We start from the raw sequence: 26,280 nt of genomic DNA, 5'->3' as shown, positions 1-26,280 counted from the left end.
AAATCTTATAAATATGCTTAAAATTTCTTTAAGCAAAAATGTGGAGTTTAGACTAGTATGAATGTGTGTATATATATGTATATATGTGAATGTGTGTGTGTGTGTGTGTATATATATATATATATATATATATATATGAATATATACAGTATTTATATTGCAAGGATCGATTTTCATATCCACACTGTTTCAGAAAAATAATATTCAACAGACAAAAGCAGACTGAGTTACCCTCCAAATACAAAGACAAGAAACCAGGCCACGCCTACCTCCACATGTAAATTTGACTCAGTGTAAACTATTTTCATTTTACCAAGTTAAAACTTACTCTATCCTATAGTTCAGCTGATGGGAGCTGTAGTTTCATTTGAGCAGAAAATCCCAAACCTCTGGATACCTATTAGGGTCAATTCTCCCACAGCTCTCCTTTCCCAAGAAATTCTCCTGCTCCTTTCTGAGAACTGTTTTATGCATATTCTGTAAACTACTCCATCATTGTCTCTCACATGATAGTCTGCTGCCCTGCCTGAAACAACAACTTCTTCATAAATAGCTAATGTAATTACTTTCCCACTTATAATGGTTGCCTTTAAATACAGATGAAAACTCTAGGGCCCCAGAGCACTTGTTCAACCTGTTTGAATTTATGTCTCCTGATTTGTGACTCTGAACTAAGTAACTTGTTATTCCTCAATAAAATTGTGTTTGTTTCCTATACATTGAATATTTGAACTGTTATGGTCCATGCCCCTTACCAAAATCATATTTGAAAGATGACTGCATTATGTGGACTCTATAGCTGACTTGCTGTTAGAAGGTGGGGTCTGGTTGGGAGTGAGTCACTAATCGCTTGACCCGGAAGTGCATATCTCCCTTCTGTCTACTCCTTTCTCTCCTTTCTTCCTGGTTGCCATTATATGACCAGCTTTTCTCCACCCAGACCTTTACCAGCATACCATTTTTGCCTCAGAGTTCCCGAATATGAACTGAAAAATGCAAAATCTCTAAGGCCAAATAAACTTCTATTCCTTTAGGTTAAAGGTCAGTTGGATATTTTTTTCCCAGTGATAAAGGAAGTGACTAAGAAGTGAACATATTATGCACATACAGAATCTGATAGTAAATACAGTAGATATATATTACACATGACATAAATTATAGAAGTTATATATAATTTATGAATACATGAATAGGAATGAAATGTCAGGCTTTAAGGTATGAATTAATTATATTATACTCTTGATATATCAAAATAGTAAACTATTTAATTGTTACAAAACCTGGGCAATTTTTTGCTTATTTGAAAGGAGACAGGATAATTATTTTCTAGTGGCGTGCCAGTGAAATTCCAAAGTTTTTATATTAATTGCAAAATATTGACGAAAAACAAAACATGTTGATCTGAGTTCTGGATCATGGGTTAAAAGAGGAAGACAGATGAAGGGTACCTAGAGATCCTGGAGACAGTTAAGGGCCATCTGTGTCTCTCTTCTGTGCTTGTCATTGTGGCACCTGGGTGTGACAGGGAAAGCTGCATGGGCACATCCATAGGACAGCTTTGAAGCTCACAGTCCTGGCGACCTCAATGACCTGAGGACTTGGAGTGGATTTATGGATTTCCCCTTTCAGACTTCGGTTTGGCTTCTACTATACCTCATTAGCAAATAGTAATCAAATCATAGTTTTCACTTGGGTGCTTATAACAAAATGATCCTCTCAACTTTATAGCTTCTACTCCAAGACAAAAGATCTTAAATGCCAGGGTAGAAATACAGCTCCTTTCATTGCCTTTTTACATACAAGGAGTGAAACTGTGGCTGGTGTATATAGCTGAGTCTTTTTTCTATTATTAAATAACTGTCTTCCTTTGAGCAATGGAATAATTTGAAAGGAAATTTGTGTTCATTAAAGAGCCTTGCCTCACTTTCTTCCAAACACTTTCATGTTCTCTCCTGAAAAAAAGATGTTGCTTGGCAGCCTTGTCATCTTGATCTGATTCAGCATCCTAATTATTTTACTTTAATGGAAGAAACTCTGATAACAAATTCATAAATAAATGCTTATTAAAACAGCTCATTTATCAGTGTCTCTTTATAATCAGTTCAGTTGGGTTATGATTTAGGTTACAAAGCCTGCAGCATGTTAATTTAGCTATTCAAGTGCAATAATCAGTAATGACTTGTATTCGTATTTTGACCTTCCTTTAAAGATTTAATACTGCCTTCAAAGCAGCACACTAATAATGTGAAGTTTCTTTTAGCTCTGCATTATGAAAAATAGGCAATTTGATCTAGTTGTGTTTCAGAATATAGTATTATAAATATATAATTATCCAATCAAGTCTTTGTTTTGTGGGATAAGTGTAAGGAAAAGAATTGTTACCATTAACATATGAGTTAAGTAATAAACTTCTTTAAGAATGTATCCTACATCTTTATAAAGTTTTTTAAAAAAATTTAAACAAACAAGTCAGTGTACAGGGTAGGGATTGCATTTTCCACTGAGAGACAAAGGATCAAGACTTGTTTTGCATGGCTACTTATCTGACTGGATTACTACAAATGTGTTTTGCTTAATCCAGAGTCTTGGTTTACTCTTATTATTCATTAAATTTACATTATCCAGTCTATTTCTTTTTTTCTTTTTCTTTCTTTTTTATTTTTATTGGTACCAGGGATGGAACTCAGGACTTTGTGCTTGTGAGGCTGGTGGTGGCACCACTGATCTAAATCCCTGGCCCCTGTTCAATCTCTTTCTTATGGTTACTTGAAAAATTCCTACCATTTTCATAGTAGTGTGATAAGTTTGCTATATTATTGGAATTATTTGATGTGAATAAATTTTATGAGGAGTACATAAAAGTATCTGCAGACATCCTAACACATAGCATTTCATATCTTTTAGACACTAAGATATGTTTCAAAAATTTTATTAAATATCTTACATGTTGAAGATGATCTGGGAAGTTCAGTAGAAGATACAAAGATAAATCAGGGACTGACAATTTGTGGGCAAGGTGAACATGTAAAAACATCCACAAAGGGAAGATCATGTGTTTACTTTGTAAACTTTAGTACTTAACATAGTATCTGCTCAATGTTTAGTGTTTGATATATCAATCAAATCAATGAGTTCAATTTGGAAGAAAAAATAATAAGTAGGACAACAAGTGATACAATATATGAACCCAAAGAGAATGTTTTATTTGTAGCAAGGTATTGAAGAACCAGCAGTTGTATAAGGTTCTTAAAATATTGGTAGCTTATGAGAAGGGATAATGAGTATTTTGGGTTGAGGATAGAGTGTGGAAAAAAGGTCAGTATCTATGGGCATACAGGTGTAGTTTTGTACACTGGGTTATTGGATTTTCTGTCACTGAAGCTGAGAGTGTGGGAAAAGATTGGACAAGAGATATATCTGAATGAGAGAGGTATCTGAAACTGCAGATTCCTAATAAGTCAGTATAAGGCCTCAAATCCTCCTTACACACCGTTCCCATGGATATAGAAAGAATTATTAGTTGCCTGCAGTCTCTGAACTTGACTCATTGTTTCCCCATTAAAGCTGTCTTGAGTTTGTACTCTGTGATAATTTTGTGTTTGTCCTTACTTTTACCAAAGTAGGGATCTTGTCTACAGTCTCTCCAGTGCTTCAAAAGCTATGTGGTGCAATGCATGAATTCAGTGAAAATTATGTTAATCATTGAATATTTCAATAATTCTGAAAATTGTATATGAAATTGTCAGCTATTATAAATATGAAGCATAGGAAACATATTATCATCACTATTTCATAAAAGCAACCTTAACCATTGACACAAACATATCTGTCCATTGACTGGCATTTATACTCATATGCCAATTATGGTGAGTTGAATATTTTATCACCTAGAGTAAGTGCTTATACTTTCCATCTACCTATCCAAGAGCATTCTAGAAACATTTCTTTGTGTTTACTACATGAACAATTTTGCCTTCTTTTTGGACTATTTCTATTGTCACACAAACATTATATTTTTACCATGCTAAAAAACAAAATGAAATACAGTTGCCTTGACTCTACTTTCCTCTGTATCATTTTAGATTTAAGCTTCTTGAAATTGTTGTATATACTTACTGCATTCATTCTGTCTCCTTAGTTATCTCAAAAATTCCTTTGGATCAAGCTTTATTCCAGTGAAACAGTTCTTGTGGGTTTATAAGTGCCAGTCACTTTCCTAAATTCAGTAGCTTCTTAGTGGCTGTCATTTCAACTTTAAGCAGCATTTGTAGAGTTGGTGTCCCTTTCCTTGAAGTAAGTTTTCTTTGGCTCTTCCTTTTCTTTTGTTTTTTTCCAGTTTCTTTTTCTGGCTTCTCCTTGTCCTTCTGATACCATAATTTTGAAGTGCTTCATGACTCACTTTTCTACAGTATTGATACACATTTCTCCAGTGATCTGATCCAGGTCTCTGACTTTTTATATCATCCATAGATAAATAACACCATACTTTATACCTATAGTTATGACCTTTTGTCTAAAACCCAGTCCTACACATCTAACAGACTTTGCAATATCTGTTAATATCTAATGAGCATCTATAGAATTTTATATTGAATATAACCCAAACTAAAAGATTCTTCCATGCATATCTTTGTTTCACATGAAAATAATGTTGAGCATTTTTAAGAAACTTCCAGGTTGAATTCTAGAGTGGTGGAGTGACTTCATATCAGTAATGTATAAATGATCTAGTTTCCTTGTATCCTCACTAGCATTTGATTTGCTACTATTTCTTAATTTAGTCATTCTAAATGTATAGCGGTATACTTTGATTTTAATTTGCCATTTCACTAATGGGTAATGGTGCTGAATATCTTTTCATGTGTTTATTTGCTATATCCTCTTTAATGAAATTTCTCTTCATATCTTTTGCTGATTTTCTAATTTTTTAAACTGAATGAAAACATTATGTACTACATACAAGTAATAATAAACTAAGAGAATTACCAAAAATCCATACAGAGGTAGAGGAAGGGGATAGTTTAGGGGAAGGAAAGAGGGTGAAAAAAAAGAGAATTAAGATGTGTTATGTACATGTACCAACTCACCATGAGGAATGTAATCAGCATGTGCTGGAAACATGTTCAAAAAAGAAAATAATATTGCTCTACATTGAATAATAACTCTTATCATTCCACTACTATCTGGTGAAAGGCACTTAATTTTCTTAAACAGATGTTTAGAGTAGCCTCATGAATTTTTTACCTTAGTCTTTTTCCTTGTTTCCCAAGTCTATTCCTGTGTTGATAACCAAATGAGCATTAGACATTTAAGTTAATTTGTGGTTCTTGTCTTTCATAATTACTCACTTGATATCTGTGTTGTTGAGAGAAATAGGTCCAAGATGTATATATGATCTAGCATCCATTATCTTGTCATCTTTATTGTCATCCATGTGGCCTAAAATTCATTCAGATCTTTACACATCAATTTCTCATTCCTAACACACACTAGAAGTGCTCTTGCCTCTGTAGCTTTTCCTGAATTATTCTTTTTTTTTATATTCTGTTCATTAGACATCATCATCTGTATTAAGTCTTAGCTCAGTTTAACAATTCTGTTTTCTAATACTACAATTCCTACTTCCTCATTAATCATGCCATTTTACAAAGCATTTATTACCTGAAGCACTATATTTCTTAGTTTTTATTACCTTTCTGCTCTTACTAGAATATGAGCTCCATAAAAAGCAGGATATTTAATTGCCCACCACAATGCACAATTTTTGGCATATAGTAAGTATATATAGTTGATAGATGGGTGATCTAAATGAACATCATGTGTAAGAACTAGACCACCAGCAAACTATAATGGAATGACCATGAATGTGAGGCTAACCAGCAGTCTTCTTCTGGGTCTGGGATTTATGGCTGAGTGCAACAAATTTGAAATTATCTCACTAAGGAAAGTGGATACACATGTATTTGCTGTATGAAAGAGGAAGTCTGAAGGGTGGTAGTGGAAATAATTAAATGTTTTTTTTAAATATGTAAGTTGAATTGTGATTATGTGCATATGAAAAATTTTGTTGTTTATTATACTCTTCCATATCATTTTTAAGAATTCAGGAGTCATAGAACATAGCACAGATATTTGGAATATTAACAATTTTAATTACAATCTCAGTGGTCTTATATTATCAAGTCCCTATAGCATTTGTAGAGAAAGAATTTTCATTTTGTTGTTGCTTTTACACTAGACTTCTTTTCTTCTGTAGGCTGATAATGTCAAGGAAGAGTATATTTGAGCTTGCTCATTTCAAGTAAATATTGGATGACTGAATTGAAGGTCAGAAGATTTTAAAAGGGAAGACAGAAGAAGCACTCAGAAGAGAAAAATACATAAATTGTTGGTAAATTTAAATGATCATATAGAGATTTTGTCTACTTTATATCTTTTCAGTCTTCTCAGGGTCTTCAATAGGCTGGTAATTTGCATAATGCATCATAAATATACATATATACATGAAACCTGTAGAACTAAACTTGTAATTTAAATAATCAATTTGATGTAACAATTGATGCTGAAAATATTAGATGTGTAGAATTTGAGTATATGCAGGAAGCTTCACACAGATATGTGAATGTATTAATGCACACAAATAGAAAATAGATGGAAAATTCTTGTATAAATAAGATATAAAGTAGAAGCCTTGGTGTATTTACATCTGCAACATGTGCAAGAGAAGCTTCTGTGATTGGTTACATAGTATGAGTCAGAAGGCATGTATCACACCTTTAGCTTCCAGATTTCAGAAAATGAAACAATAATTGCATCTCTGTAAAATTAAATAAAATAAAAACTAAAGGAATTCTTTATGCATTTATGTCTTCAAAGGAGATGTTTGACTGGCATTACCTAGAAAGTACCAATACTCAAATTTCAATGTCTTTTATAGATTGGGCCTAATAAGAACATTTATCACAGAAGAGCTATGGTGTCATGGAAGTGCCAGTTCTCACAATTCCTTGGTGAGAGAGTAAGAGACACTGTGCAAGAGTAGGTTATCATGTTCATGGGCAGTATCTAGTGGCAAGAGCTTGTGCAGCCAACAAGAGGAAATATTTGTTTTAAACTGTATTTGCTAATAAAATTGCAGCAATGTGTCTGCCTCAGCCTCCCAAGTGCTGGGAATAGAAATGTGCCACAATGCCTGGCTACACTTAAATTATCTGCAAATGCTATGGTGTGAAGTTGACATTGAATGGGATTATCATTCACAAAATCTGGACTCTGGTGGGATATATTGAGACCAAATTCTAACTACAAATATCAACATTAAAAAAACTATTGATTAGAAATATTGAAAGTTGAGTGCCCCATAGGACCCCAGCAGCAGCAAACAAACCTTTGGAAGGCCTGCCCCTTTGACCAGAGGAGCCCAGTCACACAGGTGCAAACACAGTGGTGTGCCCCCCCCATGTGAACAAGAGAAAGAGGATCTCTCTGAGGCTACTAGATGAAAATTGAAGCCCACTGGAAAAGTGAAGAAAATCTGTGATAAAGGCACACCACACCACCATAGTTGGTAAGTTGGAGGGACCAGCAGCTCACATCAGAACCTGATATAACTTCAGGGGAAAGAAACCTGGTACCTGCAGTAGAACCTTGCAGAGTTCAACCTAGCAGGAGGTTAAAGACCTCAACTTGGACCTTGCAGCAAAAAATCAACCTGAACCTCAGGGGACAGTTGCTGGCTTGCTGAGACTAATTACTTAGACCTGAACACTCCTGCCCACACTGTCTACTGTGTTAATAGAGGCATACCCTGAAGGAGGACCTCTATGTCTATTTGTATTTTTTTATTTTCAAAGTAAGATTTTTCTTATCTTTAATCATTTAAAATTTTTGTCTATTTTTTCTCAAAAAATTTCCTTTTTTATATTATTTATCTTATCTTCTTTATCTCTCACTCTCTCTCTTCCACCTTGATCTCCATTATTCTCCCTTTTTATTCCTATTCCTATTCTGATTTGAATTTATTTTCATTCTTTTCCTTTTCTTCTCTTTTTCCTTCTCTCAATTGCCATCAGTTTTAAAAGAAAGTGATTAGTCTTTAGCCTCCCTATTGCTGTTAGTTTGTTCTTTTCTTGGGTACATTTTGTTCTATCTTTTCCTCTTCTCTTCAACAGCTGTGTAACTTTCCTATATCTTCTGACCTTACTTTCAAACTTTCTCTGTGCTATCTATCTAACCCTCCCTCACTCCCCAACTCCTTCTAAATTCCCATCCTCAAAGGTAAAGTTGCTATATTGAATAGTTTATTCACTCTTCAATATGTTTATTAAACATATTTTGGGCTGGCCTTTGATTTTGATTTAATTCACCCAGTTAAAGGGAATAGATTAATAACTGCTACAAATTGTCATTTTCTAAACTATGCTTGAAGCTATTGTGTTGCTGATTGTATCACTAGAGCTAAGGTATTGTGATTGATCTAATCAGTTGTCCTTCCTGGTATAATGAAAATGAGATTGCCTCAGAGACATTAGAGACTCAAAACCTAAAGACCAGATATATCTGGAAGATAAAAGTATTAACCCAGGAATTAAACCAAGGACCTACCAATGACAAAAATAGAAATGAGAAGGCATTTAAACAAGACACAAACATAGACTTCCATCTCACCAAAGGGAAACTCTGGGGGAAATGAGGTGGAAAGGTCTGATAGTCAACCATCTAGATACCCTGAAATGATAGAACAGGAAGTAAAAAAAGTGATAAATGAGGCTCTAGAAAAATTCAAAACAGAAATAATTTCCCAGATAACCACAGAGTTGGTGAGAAGAATGAAAGACATGATTAGAAATTCTAGAACAGAAACAGATAAAAAAAATAGACAAGCTCAGGACCATGATGGAAACTATGAGTGCCCAGCATAGGAAAGAAATGAAAACCTTGAATGCCCAGTATAGGAAAGAAATGGAATCCATGAAACAGATTGAAACAGATATCCAGGAGATTAAAAACTTCATAGAAAGCATTCACAGCAGGGTGAGTGAATGTGAAGATAGAATTTCAGGTATAGAAGATAGTATTGCAGTCAGTGAGCATGAAAAGAGAGATCTCTTAAAAACAGTAAGGGACCATAAGAAATCAATCCAACAACTCTTAGATGATACAGAGAATAATATAAGATTGATAGGAATCCATGAGGTAGCAAAAGAAAGTTCAAACGACATAAAAAAGTTCATAGAATTTATGACAGAAAACTTCCTAAACAGAGGGAAAGAATTTGACATACAGATGTGAGGCATATAGGACTCCACCTAGGCAAGATTGAAACAAAACAAAACAAAACAAACTACACTTAGACATATAATAATCAAGATCCCAGAAAACCAGCAGAAGAACAAAATACTATAGGCAGTTAGAGAAGAGAAACAAATTACATGCAAAAAGAAAGCTCATCAGAATCATAGCAGACTTTTCAACACAAACCCTGGAGTGAAGTATCTCAAGTCCTAAAGGAAAACAAACTCCAACCTAGACTGATGTATTCTGCAAAACTATCTTTCAAAATTGATGGGGAAATAAGATTCTTCCAGGACAAAGAACACCTGAGAAATTCCATGAACACAAAATCAGCCCTCCAAACACTTCTAAACATATCCTGGAAAAAGAAAATGAGGACCACAACTCCATAAGGGCCAACAAAGCATATACCAGGTAAGCAGGAAATTAAAAGGAGAGAGGGAAAAATAAAAAATAAAAGAACTAACAACAGGAAAAAAACATGAGTATAAAAAGTCAATACAAAAAGGTTATAACATCAATGTTAATGGCTTCAATTTACCAATCCCAAAGCAAAACAAAACAAAACAAACAAACAAACAAAAAATGGTGGAAGAATGGATTAAGAAGCAAAATCCAACAATATGCTGTATACAAGAAACCCACCTAATCCACAAAGAAATTCATAGACTGATAGTAAAAGAAGGGAAAACAGTTCTCCATGGGACAGGAGCCCAGAAAAAAGTGGGGGTAGCTATCTCATTTTCAGACAGAATAGATTTCAAACCAAAACTAATTAAGAGAGACAAAGAAGGACACTACATCCTTGAAAAGGGAATAAGGCAAGAGGAAGAAATGACAACTGTAAATATATATGCACCAAATTCTAATGCCCCAACTATATGAAACAAATATTAATGGATATAAAAAATAAAATAAACACTAATACAGTTGTAGTGGGGGATGTCAATACTCCACTGACACAAATAGATGATCTAGATAAAAAATCAACAATGAAATAACAGAACTGAACCAAGTCTTAGAACAAACTGACTTAGTAGATGTCTACAGAGTGTTTCACCCCACAAAATCAGAATATGCATTCTTTTTGACTGCACATAGGTCATTCTCCAAAATAAACCACATGCTAGCTCATAGAACATGCTTAAGTAAACACAAAGGAATTGAAGTTATTCCCTATATTTTATCAGAACATAGTGCAGTTAAACTGGAGATCAATAGCCCAGCAAGAATTTCACAAACACATGGAAATTAGATAAAACCCTGCTGAACAGCCATTAGGTCAGAGAAGAAATTAAAGAAGAAATTAGACAGTTTCTACAATCAAATGATAATGCCAATACAACATTCAGGAATCTATGGGACACAATGAAAGCAGTTCTATGAGGGAAATTCATAGCAGTAATTGCCCATACTAGGAAGACAGAGCTTGCTCAAATACCTAATGCTTAACCTTAAGCTTCTAGAAAAAGAAGAGCAAGACAAACTGAAATCTCATACACGGAAGGAAATTATAAAGATCGGAGCAGAAATTAACACAATGTAAACTAAGAGAATGTTACAAAAAATCAATGAATCAAACAGTTGGATTTTCAAAAGAATAAATAAATTCAATAAACCCTTAGCCAACCTTATCAGAAAATGAAAAGAAAAGGCTCAAATCTATGCGATTAGGAATGAAAAAGGTGAAATCACAACAGATCCACCAGAAATCCAGAGGATTATCAATAACTACTTTGAGAAATTGTACTCTAATAAAATGGAAAATACAGAAGAAATGGACAGATTCCTAGGTACATATGAACTTCCAAAGTTGAATGAAGAAAATTTAAAAAGTCTAAACACCCCAATTACATGCAGTGAAATTAAAAATGTAATTAAAACATTACCAATAAATAAATGCCCAGGTGCTGATGACTCTACTGCTGAATTCTACAAGACATTTAGAGAACTATCACCACTACTCTTTAAAGTCTTCAGTGAAATTGAAAGGGAAGCAATACTTCCAAATTCATCCCTTGAAGCAAGTATTACTTTGATTCCCAAACCAGGGAAAGACCCAAACAAAGAAGAGAGCTACAGGCCTCTCCCTAATGAACATAAATGTAAAAATCTTCAATAAGATACTGGTAAACAGAATACAGAAGATCATCAAGAAGATATACACCCTGACCAAGTCAGATTTATCCCAAGCATGCAAGGATGTTCAACATACATAAATCAATAAATGCAATGCACTGTATCAACAGAGTCAAGGACAAAAACCATATGTTCATCTCAATAGATACAGAAAAAGCATTCAACAAAATTCAACACCCATTCATGATAAAATCCTACAGAAAATTGGAATAGATGGTCTTTATCTCAACCTGATAAAGCTATCTATGAAAAACCAATATCCAACATCCTTCTAAATGGTCAAAAACTGAAAACCTTCATGCTACAACCAGGAACAAGACAAAGGTGTCCACCAACACCACTCCTTTTCAATATAGTTCTGGAAACATTAGTCATAGCAAGTAGAATAGAGAAAGGAAAAAAGGAAGTAAGATAGGAAACAAAGAAGTTAAACTGTCACTATTTGCTAATTATATGATATTTTACATAGAAGCCCCAAAAAACTCTGCCAAAAGACTGCTAGACTTAATTGACAGATTCAGCAGAGTAGCTGGATACAAAGTCAACACTCAAAAATCAATAGCCTTCTTGTACACAAATAAATGACTCATTGAGAGAGAAATTAGGGAAACGATTCCTTTCAAAATAACATCCAAAAAATGAAATATATAGAAATCAGTCTAGCGAAGGAGACAAAAGACCTCTACATTGAAAATTACAGCACTGTGATAAAAGAGATAGAAGGGGATATAAGAAGATGGAAAGGCATCGCTTGCTCCTGGGTAGGAAGAATCAACATAGTGAAAATGGCCATAATTCCAAAACTTCTATACAGATTCAATGCAATCCCTATTGAAATCACAACAGTATATTTCAGTGAACTACAGAAAACAATCAAAAAAATCATTTGGAACCAGAAAAGACCTAGAATAGCAAAAGCATTCTAGGCAACAGTGACATGGCAGGGGGTATCACAATGCCCAACTTGAAACTGTACTACAAAGCCACTATGATAAAAAACAACAGGGTACTGGTAAAGAAAGAAACCTGAGGTTCAATGGAATACTTTAGATGCAGAAGCAACACCAGACATATTCAGCTACCTCATCTTTGACAAAGGAGCTGACCATCCTCAGTGGAGGAAAGATAACCTTTTTAATAAATGGTGTTGGAAAAACTGGCTTTCAACTTGCCAAAGATTAAAACTAGATTCCTGTCTTTCACCATGCACTAAACTAAAATCCAAGTGGATTAAAGATAAATATGAAAACAGACTCACTAAACTTACTGGAAAGTAAATTAGGTAGAACTCTCAGTGACAATGGCATAAGAGAAGACTTTATGAACAAATCCTCAGCAGCACGAGAACTTGCACAAAGAATCAACAACTGGGATCTCATTGTATTAAAAAGTTTTTGCAGCACAAGAGAAATCACTAACAGAGATAAGAGACAACCTACAATGTGGGAAAAAATTTTTATCAGGTATTCCTCAGACAAAGGACTACTATCTAGAACATACAAAGAACTAAAAAAAACAAAAAACAAAAAACAAAAAAACAAAACAAAAAAAAAACCAAAAACCAAAAACAAAAAACAAAATAAAAAAAAAAACAGACACCCGCCCCCCCGGATGCAAAGACCTGATTCAAAAATGGGCATCTGAAATAAATAGCCACTTCTCAGACAAAGAAGTAAAAGCATTGAATAAATATATGAAACAATGTTCAACATCATTGGTCATTTGAGAGATGCAGATAAAAACAGTACTGAGATTCCACTTACCCCAGAAAGAATGGTTGCTATCAAGAAATCAACCAATAACAAATGCTGTTGGGGCTGTGGAGAGAAAGGAACCCTTCTCTATTGTTGCTCAGAGTGAAGTCTGGTGCAACCACTGTGGAACTCAATATGGAGATACCTCGAAGAACTAAGATTAGAGATTCTATTTGACTCAGCTATCCTTCTGCTAGGTATCTTCTCTAAAGAATTAAAAGAATCATATCACAGTGATATATGTGCAACCATGTTTATAGTGGCACAGTTCGTAATAGCTAAAACTTGGAAACAGCCCAATTGCCCATGAAGTGGAGCCTAGATAAATAAGGTGTGTTGTTTTGTTTTTATTAAATAGAGCAGTACTCAGACAAAGAGAATGAGAAACTAGAAACCTCTATAGATAATGGATGCACATTGAGGGTATACTCAAGTAGAATAAATAGGACACATTGAGTAAATGTTGAATCATTTCTCAAGGTTTAAATGGTATAATTGAGAAGTTAAAATAGGAAGAAAATGGATAAAGGGGAAGTGGGAAGGGAAGGGGAAAGGAAATAAGGGAAAAGAAAAATATGTAAAAACAAAAAAATTGAAAGAAATTCTTTATAAATAGGGAAGGGTGAAGTGGGTGAAGGAAGGGCAGGGACATGGGGAAAAAACAAGAACCAAGATTTATCGTGGAAAGGTACAAGATCCCAATGATAAATGTAACTGTACTGTCTGCTTTAAATTTACTGATAATCTTAATGGAAACAAAGAAATATTGAAAGTTAATTTAAAAATTTTAACATACATTATTTAGAAACATTTTATATATAATACGAGTGTAAAAACGTTTTAGGCAGTGAGTTTTATATGTATTTATCAATTTCTCACTTGAAAAGCTTAAGAGAATTAATGTGTCCTTTCAAGAATTCTACCAAGGAAATTAAGCTGCTTGGTATTTATTAGCGATTCATTTTATTAAATATGTGTTTGTTAAGGAAACAGAGAATCAGAAATCAAATAAGTAATAATAATATTTATCATAGGAATTGACCATATGCGTGGTGAGTATTTGTTAAACATTTTAAGATTGTTGTTTTTGCTGGTAGGCTTAGGTCTGAAGTTGGCAGAACAGGAATCTATGGAAGAAAAATAGATGTGAAATGGGAAAGGAGCACAAGTACAATTGGAACCATTATATCTCCCCTTGCCTCCTTCCTTACCGAGGAAGGTGCTTAGGGGATAAAATGGTGCTGTTGACAACAAAACTGCCCCTCAGGAAGCTCAGTTGCCAAAGCAGAAAGAGGAGACGTGGAAAAGCCAGAGGAGTTTTGGGCCTGGCTGTTCCTCTAATACCAAAATAAAGCAGCAGATGGGCAACATCATGCATGAATTAAGCTGCGGGGAGCTCCTGAATTACACTCACCTTTGGAGGATAAGCCTTGGTGCTTCTTCCCTGCAATTATTTCAGTCATATGCAAATTTTATTTGTGGCCAATTTTAACTTGGAGACCTATATGGAAGACAAATGTGGGATTTGGGGTTTTAGTTTAGCTGGATCGATGTACAAGAAAACCACGTTTCATATAATCTTGAAGTTTAAATGTAATTATGCTCACAATAGTGGGCTTTGGAAGAATAATAAAATTTCAGGAAGTTGTGGCATATGTTATCACATGTTTTTTAAAATATATCTTGGCCTTTCCTAGGAGTGCTATATAGTTTATATGGTATTAATTTTATACAGTGCTTATTTAGGATGGCATGGTAATTCTGGAAAATTATTTTTGATTTTCTGAAAGTTGGAATTTAAACCCTCTTTTTAGTATATTTTTCATGTTTGAATTTTTTTTAATGAATTTTAATTGATACAACGCAACTGTTCATTTGTAGTGTACAGTGCAATACTTAGTACATGCATGCGACGTATAATGAGTTGATCAGGATAATTGGCATAGTTATCATCTCAGACACATATCATTTCCTTATTTGGGGGACATTCAAAATCATATCTTTTATCTCTTTTAAAATATTCAATTAATTTTGGTCAGCCACAGTTATGCTGCTGAGAGTATCACAAGCTGTTCTGTCCAACAAGTGCCTCTGTACCTATTAGATACCTCATCTTTCTTCCTCCCCACTTTCTCTAAGATCTGGTAATTATAATTCTGTTCTCTACCACATATCAGTATTGTATTTTCCCTTATTGACTAGGAAGATCTCAATAATAATTAAAATTAAAGTTTCCAAATCTGGTGCAGGAAAGATCAGTTAAGCAAAGCTTACTGGCAAAGAGAGATACCTTGCCTGGCCTGTGTGTTACACTTCATATTAGGTTCCCATAAAAAGTTTACATTAGTACTAAGTACAATGTTAAATACTCTGTAGGTAAGTTCCACCGAGGAAGAGGCAACAATGACGATGTTAATGAAGGAGGTGAAGACTGTGATGATGATTTTACAACACAAAGAGTTGTAAAAAATAAATGAAACCATCAAACACTGATTTCAAGGTATAAATGTGCAGTCATTTTTATAGAAAACTTGAAAATCGCATACTGATTGGCAGGGCTAAGTATTTGTATTACAGTATCCTCAAAATTGACATCTGTTCTCTAAGGTCTCTTATTATCTCTGTATTAGTCAAATGTGGGGATCCCCCAAATGCCTCGTGTTTAGAAGGTGGTTGGGTTGTGAGGATGCTACACTCGTCGGTGGGTTAGATCAGGTAACTGACTTGCTGTTGGAGGTGGGGTGTAGCGAGAGGCAGGTTACTGCGGGAAAGACCTGGAAGGGTATATCTCCCTCTCTGGCTTCTCCTTTTGCTCTCTGCTTCTTGACTGCCATGGCACGAGCAGCTTTTTGTCCCCAGTGCCCTTTGGCCATGCTTCTGCCTTGTAGCCAGTTGACCAGGGACAGTAACTGGGAGTCAAAATAAATTTCACTTCCCGCAAGTTGTGGGTAGCAGGTATTTGTCCCAGAAATGAGAAAAGTAACTAAGACAATCTCACTCTCACAAGTAACTCTTTCATGAGGGTGTCACGTCCCCTACTAGTTATCTACGAATGTCAATTACCTCTGTTCAATTAACTGGGGATTTGCCTTTCAGAATCACAGGGCCAAAAAGTACAGTGCTTTTGGGTAGAAATAATCACTTTTATTCAGCAAAGATGTATGGACAAGCCAAGCTTTATAGTTTCATGGACTGAATAGTACAGATCTATGTCTGTCTGATTGATTATGATATTCTGGCCATTAATGATTCCAAAAGGGAAGGTTGTAGAAGTAGAGAAGCAAGGATTTTGAAGAGCTTGTTATAGAACCATTTTGTTTTGCAGGTATAAATGAAGTATCACATATAATTTCTCTTTAATTGGATCTTTAAGCTACAAAATATTGCTCTTTCCACTGTACAGTATGTCAGGTCTCCTTTGGGCATACGGTTGGATCACACTTCTTCAATCCTTTCCCCAAAGCCTATGATACTAGAGGTAAGTTAAGCATGGCCTTGAATCTGCTGCAGCCATGCAAGGGAGAGCACAGTGAGGTGTGTCAGTTCTCTGTAGGAGGATTTGATTGATTCTACTTGTTCTTTCTGAGTACAATGATTCGCAGCACCAGGTACTGGGGTGGAAGCTCCATCAGCCTGGCATTCTGAGAGACTCCAGAGACCTGAACCCAATGCTACTCCATTTGGCTGTTCAGGTAAATATTTTGTGTGAGAAACTATTGATAGGAAGGAAATGTCTGTCACAGCAGCTGACCTAGCTCACCCTGACAAGTGCAGATTATGACCTGCAATGGTTAGGTATCAAAATAAATCACCTCAGAAGGCACAGTGTAAAGTCACTCGATCGACTTGTCATAAACTCATACGATAAGGGAGAGGCTGTAGCTCCACAGATGGCAGACAAATTCCTTGGGTGATTGGCAAACAAGAGAACAAGTGTTAAGCCTAGGGAGAATGTGTGGGCAGCCATCTGCTTTGCTCAAGTGAATATGCAAATGTTCTGGTTCTTCAGAGAATAGCAGAAAAGAGATGACAGCCTTCAGCTCAAAAGATAATCTCAAGATACCAAACTTTTTCATTCTATTCCTTATTTTTGGAAGAAACCTCTAAATACCTAGTTCCACATCATCGGCAATAATTATATGCAAGTATGAATTTGTTATTATATTATTTATTTCACTTGATTAGCCTGAACTTGGGTGTATTTGGTAAATCATTTGCATTTTTTTTTTTTTTTGGTACTGAGAATCAAGCTCAGGACCTTGTACTTGCCAGGCAGGCATAGTGCCACTGAGCTACATCCCTGGCTCTGTACTATTGAGGTAGGAACATGACATATTGAAATAATTCAATTAAGTTATTTTTAAATTTTATTTATTTATTTTTTTGGTATGGGGATAGAACTCAGGACCTTGCACTTGTGAGGCAGGCGCTGGAACCACTGAGCTAAATTCCCGGCACATTACTCAATTAAGTTTAAATTAGAAAGTGAAATATCTTAAAATTTTGTGGTTGAAAAACAGCATTGCCATATATATTTTAAGTATAATTCTCTATTTTGAAATTTTTTGATTAAAAATAATTAGCAGAAATGTGTAGTAATTAGTGATTTTTATTTATTGCTCTGAAATTAGGAATTTTTTTAAAATCCCATAATAATTTAGCTTTCAGTATAATGTAGTTAAGCTTTTCCAGGCTAAAATAACATATTGTCAGAAAAGTAGAATGTTAAGGTCACTAAACACAGTGTGTAATCACCAGCTCATTCTTTTAAAATTATTTGGAGCATCCTTAGGTTCGATTTGATCAGAGAGATTTTTAACTTCTCAAAGGGGTGTTAAAATGTCTCATGTGACTTTTTTCCTAATACATATGTCAAGAATGCCTTAATGTAAAAATCAATAAATAAGTATAAGTGCTCATTGTGTATCAAAAAATAGTACAACTAGGCCAAAAGAGATATTTGAATGATGGGTAGGAAGCAGACAAAGGAGTAGAGGAAGAATCTTTCACATAGGAGTAGCAGGTAGGGCTGTGATTCATTCAAGGAATAAAATGATAACCAGTGGGCAAGGAAGAGTGGGGAAAACAGTGAACTAGACCTTTGTGGACTTTAAGACTTTACACACCAACATACCCATGTGACATACTTTATGAGTAAGTGAGCTTTGCTTAGAGGGACCACTTGAATCAGAAAAGAACTGTTTTCAAAACCTACAATTGAGTCATGAAGAATTCTACCATTCAAATTTAGAGGAATTGGCAAAATGATGAGGGAAAGACCCTCAGCGAATCACTAGGAGGGAAACAAAGGTGTGATTTTACAAAAACAAAGAAAAAACTCAAGAAAGGGGAGCAGTGGCTGACCCAGGTGTCAAGTTCATTGCTGTCTCAAAAGGATGGAAACCTTATGCTGTGAGTCTAATTTTATAAAAATGCCGAACTCCAAATTATATGAGATCCCTGAGTATTTTTTTTTCTCATTGAGTTTATTGGTACAATTTAGGTATACAGTACAGTTACATTCATAATTAGGATCTTGTACCTTTACATGGTGAGTCTTGGTTCTCATTTTTTCCCCTTACCCCTGTCCTCCCTTCACCCCCTCCTCCCTTCCCTATTTACAAATACTTTATTTCCATTTTTTCATTTTCTCATGTTTTTTTTCCTTTTCCCTTATTAACTTTCCCCTACCCTTCCCACTTTCCCTACACCTTTAGCTCCTTTCTTCCTATTTCACATTGTCAATTATATCATTAGGATCTTATATATCATTATGATTTTTCACACCAGAGAAACTATTTGGTATTTATTCATGTGTATTTATTTCACTTAGGAGTATATCCTCAATACGTATCCATTTTCCTATGAATGACTCTAATTTCTCATTCTTTATGATTGAATAGTATTCCATTTCATAGACAAAACACGTCTTCTTTATCCAGTATCCAAATGATGGGCAAATGGGCTGTTTTCAAGTTTTAGCTATTACAGACTCTGCTGCTATAAACATGGGTGTGCATATATCACTGTGAAATGGTTCTTTAATTCTTTTGGAAAGATACTCAGCAGAGGTATGGCTGGGTCAAATAGAACCTCTAGTCCTAGTTCTTTGAGGTATCTCCATATTGATTTCCACAGAGGTTGCACCAGTCTGCACTCCCACCAACAATGGAGAGGGATTTTTTTTCTCTCCACAACCTCACCAACATTTGTTATTGGTTGATTTCTTGATAGCAGCCATTCTTTGTGGGGTGAGGTGGAATCTCAGTGTTGTTTTTAATCTGCATCCCTCAAATAACCAGTGATGTGGAACATTTTTTCATATATTTACTTGCTGGTTTTACTTCATTTTCTGAGAAATGTCATTTCAGGTGCCCATTTTTGAATCGTGGCTTTATATTTGGGGGGGCTGATTGTTTTGAGTTCTTTATATATTCTAGATAATACTCCTTTGTCTGAGGAGCAGCTGGTAAAAGTTTTTTTCCCACATTGTGGGTTGTCTTTTAGTTCTGTTGAGATCCCTGAGTTTTTAAATCAAGACTTCACAAAAAGAATTGTAGAAACTCTTTCACTGGGGTCCAAGTGATGTCATTAACAAATTCTATTTTATGCCAGCATTTGCAGCTAATGGTGATAACTGTTTAATCAGACATCTAGAAAATCAGCAAAAACACTGCTGTAATTCTTCATTTAACAACATTGCCATGTTGTACAGCTATAAACAGGGATATAATAAAGAGAGGAAGCTCATAAATGTTTTACACCCAAATTACTCAGTTCAATTCAAAACTTATGGTTGAAATGCTTATCCTGTAGATGAGAGCAACAAATGTATTCTCAGTCTAAACCCAGGGAAAGAGTTAGAAATGAGCAAGAGTAGACCTTATTATGTCACTGTTGTTTGCTCTGATCTATGCATAAGTAAGAAACCTCTTTTATCCTTCCTGATTCCAATTTCTCCAGATGTTTTCCTAAGTACAAGAAAATTTGTTGATGTCCTCTGTAACATAAATGCAATGTTGTCAGTGAGGTGGCCAGCAGTATTGTGTACAGCCTACAGCTTTGCAGGGATGTATTTGCTCCAGGGAGCAAAGCCACTGTGAGATATAGGGTTGAGATAGTCTTTGATGATGACTAGCATTGTTCTAGTGACTCCCACGGAAATCCCATAGTGTTTTTGCTTTTTAATAGTACTAGGATTAATCCAGAGGTGCTTCATCTCTGGATCTTTTTATGTTTTATTTTGAGGCAGGGTCTCACTAAGTTGCCATATTAGCCTTGAACTTGCTATTCTCTTGACCTTGCTTCTTGGGTATTTGAGATTACAGCCCTGTGCCACCACTCCCAGCTCTACGTATTTCTTTAACTTGACACTAGTCTGTGTGGGCTTAGTGCGTTGTCTGGCTCTTTCCTTTTTCTTTCTTGCTGATATCTGAAATGCTCAAAAAAGTACAAGTGAAAACTGCCAATGTGTAGTTACATTAGACTACGGGTGAAGGGGGCTAACAAAGAAAAAATTGAATCTCAAATATGACTAAGTTAGGACATGTGTCAAGTTCACAGTAATTTCTGCTCTTCTGAATCCAGATCTTAAATTATAGTTTTGGTGTTCCTAACTGTAAAAAATGGACTTCTCATTAATCATAGCTATGGAAAAAGCAATAGTTTTTTGGATTTAAAATTTATTTATTTGTCGTATCATTATTATTGTTAGTATCATAGGATATAGAAATCATGAAAGAACTTGATTAAAATTATAAACTATAATTCTATTAATATGTCTTTTATTTTTATCTTTGTAATATATTTTATTTCCTATTATGTACAGAAATAGTAAGAATTATGATTATCAAAGACCTTTCCATGAAATGTAAATGAATTTTCAAACAAGATTCAATGTTAAAATTTCTGTTGTCCATTTATTAATTATTTCCAAGTATATGAAATTTAAAGTAACTTCAGTAAATAAGAGTAAACTGAAGTGGTTGGCAACCCTGCAGTGTAATGATATATATAATGAAGGCAGTCCAAACAAGATTATTTTTCATACATAAAATATAAATAGGCAGATTATATGTTATTGTGTTATTGAATATGAAATATAAATACTGCAAGATGAAATCTCTAAGACAGAAGGACATGGATTGAGTATTTATGACTTCCGTGATGTTGAGTATTGGTTTGACTCCTTATAAAACTCCTATATATTTCAGAACTTCTTGCTCTTTAGATTTTTTTATTAATGAAAATCTCGGCTTGGGGATAAAAGAGAGCAGTTTCTGATAAACAGTGGTAGATTAGTGTACAAAGCCACTTCATTATGGGCACACTTACCTAGACACAATCTTAGTAACTATAGATTATGAACACACACACACATGCCCAGCTTTTCTAGACATAGGATCTATACTGGAGTGGATTGTACTAAGAATAATTTAATTCACATAGCTTGAATGAAGAATATTTAGAGAAAGATCAGTCTAAGAGAATTGGGGGCAGCAAGGAAGAACTACCTACAGGAACGGACACAAACACTGCGTGAGACACCGAGAGAATAGCAGTTTAGGAAGCCATTACCACCCTCAGGGTTGAATGGGTAAAGGGAAGCAATGTGGAAGCCAGATCAGAAAAGGCAACAGAGCCACCCAGGCCTAAAACTAAGTCTTACTAAGTCTTACTTTTCTACCAACTATTTGGCCCACCTTTTTCCTGTTTTATCCTAGTTCTGGTCCTCAGAGCCTCATCCACTGTTTCTGACAAATATGTCTTCTGTTTGGAAGAAATCTAACATCAAAAGTGAAGAAAGCGAAGGGAATGTTTGGAAGTAGAGAGGACAGGAAGAGAGCACAGGAGTCAGAGTAAGTGGATAGAACCCGGCTGCTGGGAGACCAGGCTGCTCCTCTGAAGCTCTGCTCACACAGTGAGCCCGGAAGAGAGAGCAGGCGATACTTTACTTCACAGCTCTGTTTTAACCTCAAAAAAGAGCTGAAAGAAAGCAGAGCAGGAGTGGACTGAAGTGAAACTGGGAAGAATGGCACTTCTGCAGCTGTGTCTTTGGAGACTCACATCACTGTTCCTCAGCTAGATATTTCTTTCCCCCAGAAAATAGAGAAAATCGAGCAGAACTGTACTGCTGAAGGCTTTAAAGCTATCTAAAGGGTATTTTCCTAACCCAAGAGGCTGCTAAAATATGGAACTTTGCTTCACAAATAAATCTATTAGCATTGTGAACGTAGTGACAGGGATGGCCTCTCTGTGAGGCCTCTTTTCTTTGAGGGTAAACTGATTCTTTTTCTGAGGCTGATGAAACTTAAACTTCAGCACCTTTCACTTGCCTGGGCTCTTTCTAAAACCTTAAGTCTAGCATCATATTTGTAGGCACTAATCTTTTATTTGATCGCCCTTCATTTTATACAAGCTTCAGATTCCGCAAAACCTGAGTGCTGAGAGGGTGGGATTGGGCCTCAGGAAGGCCCTGCTGCGGTCCAGCCACACACATTCCTTTAGCACCAGCTGGCAGTGTCCCCACAACTTGGTAGAAAAATACTGTGTCAAAAATGTCACCATCCACTTTACTTTTCTGCTCCACGACACATCTAAAAAGAGTTAATCAGTGACAAATTCGTATGTGATAAATTGCCTCCAAGAACTTTTTCACAACACTTAGGCCAAGCCAGCTTGAGAGGTTTAATGCATGCACGTATTAAGCACTGTAAGGCTTTGAGGAAGCTTTCAAACCAATGAACTCTAAATTGCCTGGAAGGGAAAATGCAGAGCGAGCGTTTGTATCCGATGCATTATTGCTGTTTAAAAATATTACTCATCAGCATCTTTGGAATAAAATTTTCTGCATTTTATTTTTCCTATGGCTCCACTTTACATTTAGAATACATCTACGGACACAAACATTTATTAGGAAGGAAGCAACGCTATGTAACTGGGATCTGCAAACCTTTTCTCCGAGGGGCCAAATAAACACTTGCAGCTTTGTACGCCTTACAATCTCTGCTGTAACTACATGAGTCTCACATTGTAACATGGAAACAGTGACACTCCACACCTGAACACATGCGCTTGTATTCCAATAAAACCCTTTTTATACATACTGAAGTTTAATTTCATATAATTTTATGCATTGGAAAATACGAATTCTTTGTATTTGTTTTTAAAAGACATTTAAAAATGTACAATAGGGTAAATAAGCAAGATTCGCCTATAGGTCATCACTTGCAAAGTCATGATGCACAGTAGTAGTGTATGGATTTTGAAGCATTCATACATAATTTTCTTTTCTTTTGAAAATGTTATTTGTTTTTATTGGGTTTGCATATTAGATTCATGTATGTGCATAGCATTCTGTGATCACTGTTGATCCGCCCACCGCCATTGTCTTCTTACTCTTCCCTCCCCTCTAGTCTCATCTTTTGGGAGGGGAGTGCTCCTTCTGTACCATATTACTCATGTCATGCCTTTCCCATCCCTTTGCTTCCCATCCTCTTGTCTATTCCAGTCTTGTTTCTGTTGCTCTTCAGTGGATGGAATTGTGCCTCACTGGGCCAACGCCACGGATCCTTGACTTTCTCATCTGCAGAATGTGTTTGTACTAGTTCTCTCCAAGGGTTCTTGGCAGCATTGCACGAAGCAGAACATTTCAAAATCCAAATGATGGGCTCTCTACAGTGCAGTAGTCGATAGATCTGCATTCCTTTTATTTTCTCGAATGTGGCTTGACTATCTTGACTAATGACATATCCTGAAAAGGTATTTCACAGACTCAAAAATTTTAAAAATATGCTTTGAAACTGAGCACTAAGCAATTTTCAAGCAACTCAGCAAATGAGTGGGGTAATACGACAGAATATCACTTGTATTTTAAATCAAAGTACACACTGGCATCATTTTCATGTATTCCTCGGGGTGACATTAACATTTTTGTTTAAATGAAAATATATTTTTAATTAGATGTAATCAGTGTTATGATCATTTAGTGCTCTTCCCGTGAGTCCTTATATACCTGCCTCAGTAACCTTAGTTTGTGTAATTCATAGTCCAGACAAACATTGATGAACGAGGCCCATAAATGTTATATGACACTCCAATGGTCTATGTTCATGTATCCACGGGTCTCAGAGAAACAACTCTACTCTTGTACAGTGCAGGTTTACATTATTGATCAAGTTTACAAAGATCTATAGGAAAAATGGATTACTTTCAGACAATCTGCTTTCAATTTCTCCTCTATATGACCCTATCAGTTAGGCTGAAATTCTAGGCCAAGAGACTTAAATACAGACAGAAAATGATACATTTCAAACTCACCCAGGAAGAGGGCTGGGAAGTTTCATCAGAACCTACATATCCTGATTTCTTACCGTTTGCTTCCTCCATCTTCTCAACACACAAATCACTCTGTGGTGGAGTTACTGGTTTGTTTATTTGTATTTTGGGAAGAGAAATCTCAGTTGAGTCTGACATTCTTACAGAGCCACAGACACCGACAGTACTTTTGGAGGTCAATGGCTGTTTTTTTCTCTCTGCTTGGATTCTTTCTACTAAAGAAGTTATTTTGCTTCAAAACCTACTCTGGATGAAGAGGATTATTACCCGGGTGTTACATTCAGTTTTATCCAGGGGAGCAGTCTGAATTTTGATAATATTTTCCTCCAGGCTTTAACTCCAGAAACAGTTATTGAACATTCATGGTAGGTAGAACACTACCACATGCTGTAAAGTTTAAAAGTGGATGCTGCTGCTCCTCATCTTTAAGGAGGTAAAATATAATACCTAAGACATAATAGTACAGGCATACACCTATCACTATGTGAAGTGAGGGATATGTAAAAGAAATAAAATCCTATTGTGTATCAGAGCATCACCATATCGTGTGATTGCAGAGATCAATGAAAACTTCATATATAATTGGAATTTCTATTTTGAAATGTTTTCCATGCTTAGAGAAATGAGAAAATATCTCTTTATAATTCAGTATTGTTCAGATTTAATTTTTAGAATTGAACAGTTAGGTACATCTTGCTTAAAACATGCCTGAGTTGTTCATTTATGAGTAACATCTATAATAGTTTAGTGCACTTAAAAATGTTAGCATTTCTATAGTATCTTTCATTTTATAAGAATATGTAACTATGAAATCCAATGTTTGTTTAATGTAATGATCAAAATAGCACTGCATATTCCTCAGAGGAATTAGCCAATTTGCTTTGTATTTCACTTTTTCCCCTAAAATGAAGGATTCCATCATCTTGAACCCTAGCTTTCCTCTTTCACTAAATAGAAAGTCTTTAAAAAAGTCACCTACATCTGTAATACATGAAATAAAGAATTAACTGCTACAATGCTTACAAAGCTCATAACCCTAAATAAATAAGTTTTAAAAATTTTTTGGTTAAAATTTATTTTCCTTAAATAAGAATTTACTTTGGGTTGCAAGCAATACACATGAAAATTACAAATTTAATAATATTTACATTTGGACAATTGGAAACCAAACAATTTCATTGATGTTAAATATGTTTATAAAATTCTTATCTTTGGATTTTAATTTTTTTCAATTTTTAATGTTGTCTATTTATTCCAGTATTAGGTGTTGAACCTAGGACCTTGCTCATTCTAATATTAACTGCTATAGCCAGCATACCTGTGTGCTAGGCTAATACTAACTACAAATATGAGTGGTATATCTGTCTGTTATAGTTACTTTCTTGTTCCTGGGACAAAATACATGACACTCACAAAAGGAAAAATGGTTTACTTTAGCTCTGAGTCTCTAGAGGTTTCAATCCATAGTTGGCTGGTTCCAAGGCAAGGCACCATGGAGGAGGGGTGATGGGAGAGGAGAAACAGTTCATGATAGGCTGGAAAGCAGCAGCAGCAGCAGCAGCAGCAGCAGCAGCAGCAGCAGCAGCAGCAGCAGCAGCAGCAATGAGCCTTCCTTTACCTTTTTATTCCATTTAGGAACTGGAAGCCAGGAGACAGATGGCTAAAGCAAAGAAAAAATATGAAAGTGAGTCTTTCTTCTTTCCTTTTGTTATTCTATTCAGGGAACAAGCCTATTACTTGGTGACCCTCATACCCA

The 26,280-nt window shown here is 35.4% G+C and overlaps 1 pseudogene; it reads right to left on the bottom strand.

Annotated features, from left to right (window-relative positions):
- Nucleotides 1-24,575, bottom strand: part of LOC117285109 — a 33,364-nt pseudogene extending 8,789 nt beyond the window's left edge.
- Between the last annotated feature and the right edge of the window lie 1,705 nt (nucleotides 24,576-26,280).

The sequence above is a fragment of the Fukomys damarensis genome, unplaced genomic scaffold (assembly GCF_012274545.1).
Source record: "Fukomys damarensis isolate Sample0158 unplaced genomic scaffold, DMR_v1.0_HiC HiC_scaffold_6, whole genome shotgun sequence".
NCBI lineage: Eukaryota > Metazoa > Chordata > Mammalia > Rodentia > Bathyergidae > Fukomys > Fukomys damarensis.
The sequence above is the reverse complement of the archived record's forward strand: the minus strand, read 5'-3'. Positions and strand labels throughout refer to the sequence as shown.